The sequence below is a fragment of the Ipomoea triloba genome, chromosome 4 (assembly GCF_003576645.1).
Source record: "Ipomoea triloba cultivar NCNSP0323 chromosome 4, ASM357664v1".
NCBI classification, from domain to species: Eukaryota; Viridiplantae; Streptophyta; class Magnoliopsida; order Solanales; family Convolvulaceae; genus Ipomoea; species Ipomoea triloba.
The window spans coordinates 13,696,592-13,702,666 of record NC_044919.1 but is presented as its reverse complement, the minus strand read 5'-3'; the positions used below and the strand labels follow the sequence as shown (position 1 = coordinate 13,702,666).

At 33.6% G+C, this 6,075-nt stretch overlaps 1 long non-coding RNA gene across 1 annotated transcript; it reads right to left on the bottom strand.

Annotated features, from left to right (window-relative positions):
• Window positions 1–1,412: 1,412 nt before the first annotated feature.
• Window positions 1,413–4,158, bottom strand: LOC116017673. Its single transcript, XR_004097944.1, has 2 exons — window positions 2,638–4,158; window positions 1,413–2,040 (listed from the first exon to the last, which is right to left on the bottom strand). It is a non-coding gene; the product is annotated as an uncharacterized LOC116017673 (long non-coding RNA).
• Between the last annotated feature and the right edge of the window lie 1,917 nt (window positions 4,159–6,075).

Sequence of the window (6,075 nt, the reverse complement as noted above, 5' to 3'; positions counted from 1 at the left end):
TTTTTTTTTTTTTTTTCAATTTCCAAAGTGTTGGTCATAACTTGCAGCGAGGCAGGGTGGTTTGGATATTTCAGCGGCGGGGTGGTTTGGATGTTTCAACTATAGGGTGGTTTGGAGGTTTCTTGGCCATCTAAAATGGAAGGTTCTGAACTAGCCATTCCACTTGCCCGTTTTAATAATACTGCCTACATTATTACAACTCATCGAAATTTCAGATACCACTATTGTAGATTGCCCGTTACCCCAACCGCCTTCGTTATAGATTGTTAGGTGCCCATCACTTCATAGATTTAAATTAAAAGAATAAAAAATTTGCGAGCTCGAATTCCAATGTAACAACCCACCTCCCAAATCGACCAATAATGTCCTTCATAGTGGCCACGTTGCAAATATTGCTCATCGTATCATCCGCCACCATCTCCTATATATTACTACCACTCTCATATCAAAACCCAACACAACATTGTTGGTATGCAATTGTTTTTCACTTCTTCCTCCATTGTTGTTTAGGAGTCAACCTAGAAGATTCATATTTGAGACACCGAGAGTAAGAACTTCACGTCCCTAATGTACTTATAGTCTTCTACATAATGCATTACGTCTAAATCAACCTTGTTCTATCAACTATCTCCTATATTATTACAGCTCACATTGGAAGTTGGCCAATTGCTCTTCACCTCATTCCTCCCTTCCTCCACTAGAAGTTGGACAGTTCAAGGTATATATCTTGCTTTTTATATGAATTTAACAAATTTTGAAATCATTTTTTTCTGCTTATGCTATATGTTTATGATTTAATTGGAGTTTCCAACTTGAGACTTTTTTTGCTTTTATATTTTGTCTATCTTTCATTCATTTTGGTTAATTATTTATTTTGCATATGGATTCTAAAATTTGAAATTTAGCCTTCTATATATGTATCATACCAACTTTTTTTTTTTACATTTCGTATATGAATGATTTTTTTTTTAAATTTCATGTGCTTACAAAAGCTCCATTTCTTAGATTCTCTAGAGAGACCACAATAGTCATTTTTGTGTTGTTTTTTTAAAATAATTTTGCAAGTATCCCCCCCCCCCTCCTCTTTCCTCTGTTCTCTCTGTGTTGGCAATTTTTAACGTTTGGGCTTGCTCTAAGTAGCTAGCTTTAGTTTTGATATTACTTCTTTAGTAAGTTAATAAGTTTTAGTTGATTTTATCATTTTTTACTTCAATTCTAAAATTTTCAGTTTCTGTTCTGCCACTGTTCATAACCATTTGTTATAGAATAATGGTCGTTCATGGAGATTTACAAAGATTAATGTCATAGTTAATCTATAAAGGTTTAAAATAATTGGTTTTCTAATGGCTAAGCATGATGACTACTATGAAAAAACCATTACCATGCAAATGTTAGCAAGATTTGAGAAATGCTTTGGAAAGAAAGTTATAGTATTTATCTCTATTTTAATTTATAACTAATCATCACTATTCTCTAGCTTTTTCTCTCTCCCTTTGTGTAGGTAGCATAACATGGATGCTGAGTATACATATGTTAGTACGAGGTGGAACCCAACACCGGAGCAATTACAAATCTTGAGAGACTTATACCATAATCATGGGATGAGGAACCCATCCCAACAGGGAATAAGGGGGATAACACAGAGGTTGAGCCAGTACGGAAAGATTGAGGAGAAGAATGTCTTCTACTGGTTTCAAAACCAGAAGGGTCGAGAGAGGCAGCAGAAGAAGCGCCTGGCTAAACTTGCAACTGAAGCGGCTGGCCCTCAGGATTTGCAGCAGCAAGCTACCGTAGGAGGGTTAGGTGGGCATGCTGCAAAGCATCCAATGTTGGAAACCCTCCCTCTCTTTCCAATCCAAAGCGACAGGGCTGGCAAATCCAAGGCTGATACGAGTACCTCTCAACCTTCTCTTGAGCTTACTCTCCGTCCTTACTCTCCTGCTCCTTAGTTCATCCATGGTATTTGTTACCATGTTAGTGGGGCCGCAACAGATATATATCTTTCGTGTCAATGCTAGGTCCAAATGTTGCGTTTGAGGGCTATAAGAAGATGGAAGGAATAAGGAACAAGAAAGTAAAATAAAGGAATTATATTTCTGTAGGTTTAATGCTTGTATTTCTTAGTTGGATTCTATGTTTTTTATTTTTCAGTCTTTTATTTCATCAATTTCTTAATATTCATTCTCTATTTCTCCAATTTTTCATTTCTCCAAATTTCTGATTTTTCCAAATTTAATTTTTAGATTGTATTTGAACTTCACTTTTTACCGAAAGGAATCATCATTATCTTAGGGGATACTTCATTACAAATTTTTACCCAGCGCTTGGTGTGCATATCTGACACACATAGACAATTACTTATATGAGTTCCGTCCAACAATTGCAGTGCAAGCAAACATCAACCTAATCATCTCCATAGTTGGCGAAGATGGAAATAATAATTTAACAAAAAGAAGAACAACAACGTAAATTAAAGAAGTAAATTCAATAAAAACAATCAAATAATTTAGGGAAAAAACATCTAAAATGCAAAAATTCGAAGATGGGAAAAATAATTAAACAAAAAGAAGAATATAAACTTAAATTTAAGAAGTAATTTCAATATAAAAAAATTCAAATAATAAAGTGAAATAGTACCTAAAATGAATAAAGTGGGAATCACTATGTTCTTTTGTGTAAACTCTTGGCCTTGTGCTATGTTCATCTATGTTTTCCACTTCACCATTGGAAAATTGTATTTATGAATTCTCCAAAAACAATAAGAAAAAACAAAGATTAGAATGGAGGAAGTTTACAAATTTGGAGCAATTGCATTTAATAAACAAGTTTTTCATTTGCCAACTACGATGTACAGAACCAAACCCGGGTGGTAGAGCATTGATTTTTGGGATCAAAAAGATAAATACTACCTTGTAAAGAATTAAGAATATTTTAAAACTTTTTTTTTCTATTTTTCAATTTTCTAATTTTCTAATTCTCCTAGTCATAGCTATTTTCATAGTGCATCACTCTACCCTTTCAAAAAGGGTCTTTTTTTTTTTAAAGGTGTAGAGAAGGATAAAATGGAATCATATTTCTTGTTGTCATCAATGTTGTATTGGCGTGCAAATTTCCAAAAAAAAAAATGATTCAAAACTTTTTTGAGCGTGATCATGGCCTATGAGTGACCTACTCCTTTGGGTTGCATCACTATTGAGCCTTGTTTTGGGATATTATATGGAATGCTCTATGTACTCAGTTTCTTTATATTGATTTTTTTCACAAGTGTTCTAGAGAAAAATGGTTCCTATATATTCTTACTTAGCTCATAGACTGGTTATTCTAATTGATAATTGCACTCCAAATTGTGACACCCCAAAGTGTCTTTTTCTTAAGGTGTAGAGAAGGATAAAATAAAATCATAAATGTTGTGGTCATGTAGCATTGATTGACAAATAAATTGACATTAAAAAGAAATTCAAAAGTTTTTTTTTCTGTATTGAAACAAGTAGTTGTAAAGAAGCAACCAAAAACAAAAATAAAAACTTTCTAGTCCGCATCCTACAAAATCTTCACACAGTCCCCGCTTCTAATGTATTGGCACAGAAAATCATGACATGTCAGAACAAGTAGTTGTCAAGAAGCAACAAAACAATAAAATATAAACTTTCTAGTCGGCATCCTAAGAAATCTTCACGCAGTTCAGACTTCAAATGTATTGGCACAGAAATCATGACACGTCAAAACAAGTAGTTGTCAAGAAGCAACCAAACTTTCTAGTTGGCATCCTAAGAAATATTCACGCACTTCACGCTTCTAATGTATTGGCACAGAAATCATGACACGTTAGTGGAGTTAGACCACATCTGTCTACCCTAAAACCTATGAAAGGTAATGAAGAACTTTTGCTGGACTGTTGTGGAGAAGGTGCAACAAAGAGAAATTGCAAACCAGATCGTTTAACAACTGGCGAGTAAAAGAATTTACGTAGGGAGGGCAAAAGTTATATGAAAAGTGTACATTGTTGAGCTTATATCGTACTTCATGCTAAAGTTATTATATACCAGAAATTGCAGACCAGATCGTCTAACAACTGGCGAGTAAAAGAATTTACGTAGGGAGGGCAAAAGTTATATGAAAAGTGTACATTGTTGAGCTTATATCGTACTTCATGCTAAAGTTATTGTACATTGTTGAGCTTATATCGTACTTCATGCTAAAGTTATTATATACCATTGAGCTTATATCGTACTTCATGCTAAAGTTATTATATACCATACTTGGGCATGATAACAGAGTTAAAGTGACTAACACTAAACCTAAAAGAGACATTTCTCTCATTTTCACTCTAATAGAAACAATGGGTGTGTTTGGTTCATGAGTTTACACACTAGGAATGAGAATCAAAATCATAGTTAGTGTTTGGTGGACAACTTTTTAAAATACAACCATGGGATTTGATTACTCCTTCAATTAAAAATCTCATTCCTTAATTAAAAATAAGTATAATTTCATCTTATTGGTAATTAATTTTTAAGTTTGAATTAGTACTTTTAAATTTTTGTTTACCAAAACTCATTACCATTACCTTGTATTTAATTTTCATCCCATTTCGATTCCAATTTACATGTACGAACTACGAACCAAACACACCCAATATAAATAATAAGGAATTAAACACAAAATTTCACATATCAAATCACAAAGTTTTCCTTTTTGTTGCAAAGGAAAAAATCAGGGTAACAAACATGGGAAAAGAAAGTAGGAGGCCAAATAGATCATATATACCATGCAATCTGAAAAAGGACTAGTCATAAAATAGGCAACTCAATTTACAAATCGTTTAACAAAAAATAGATCTAAATAAGCCAATTTCGAGTTTTAATATTGAAGTTAGAAATTTAAAACTTAGGTACACAAATTTACGGATCGTTTAACAAAAGATAGATCTAAATAAGCCAATTCCGAATTTTTGTTTTGAAGTTAGAAATTTAAAACATAGGTACTCATGTTTAAGAATTCACATAATAAAAAATAATTCATAAATTAAAATGAAAAGAAAAACTACCTGAGAATAAGAGGACTCTGAACGTAGCCGGCCGCGGCAGCTGTCCTAGCTTTCTCCGCCGCGCTGCTATCTGCTTTCTGCCATCTGTACAATTTGTAGTGGAAGAAGTATATAATCCTTTGGAAAAAACAAAATTATAATATGCCCCGCCGTAGATGCCTATGATTTCTTTCTCTCATTATTGTCTACTAAGAATATGGAAATAGACCAGGCCCATATAAACGAGTTTATGGCCTAACCTAATTAGGCCTGTCTTATTTAAAAAAAAAAAAAAAAACAAGGCTTGAATCTATTTTATATTATGCTATTACGTTTGTATAGTGCTGATACTGACTCTGTTACAATGAGTATCTGTTCATAACTACACTATCTCAACCTACTGAAACACGAGTATCTGTTCATAACTACACTATCTCAACCTACTGAAACACAACGAGTCAACAACACAACGAGTCAACAATTTACTCCACTGAGCCTCGAACCCACTCCCATCATCCATGTGGGAATGTTAATCAGGACACCGGGTGCCGCTTGACCACAAGGTCTTTAGCGTATAGTGCTGATATACTTATGTAGTTATGTATTAATTTTGTATTTGGTATTTGGTATATTTCTTAAATTATCTAGAAATACTTATTAACTTTTTAAAAAAGACTTAAGACAAATTATTCTGCGGACCTGGGGTCCACCTTGCAAGGTGAACTCAGGTCCAAAATACACAATTTATAGACTGAATGTTCACAATTTATATACTAAATGTTCACAATTTACATACTAAATGTTCACAATTCAAATTGTGAACATTCAGTATGTAAATTGTGAATATTCAGTACGTAAATGGACACCCGTCCACATTGTATGGTGGGCCCGGGGCCGGGTCCATGGTATAACTATTGAAGACTTAACATTTAGGCTTTTAATAAGCTTAAAGCAAGACTTACTTTGAAGCCTTTTTAATGGCCTACACATTAAACACGCTTTTAAAAGGGCTTCAAGCTCATTAGTTATACCATGGACCCGTCAGAATT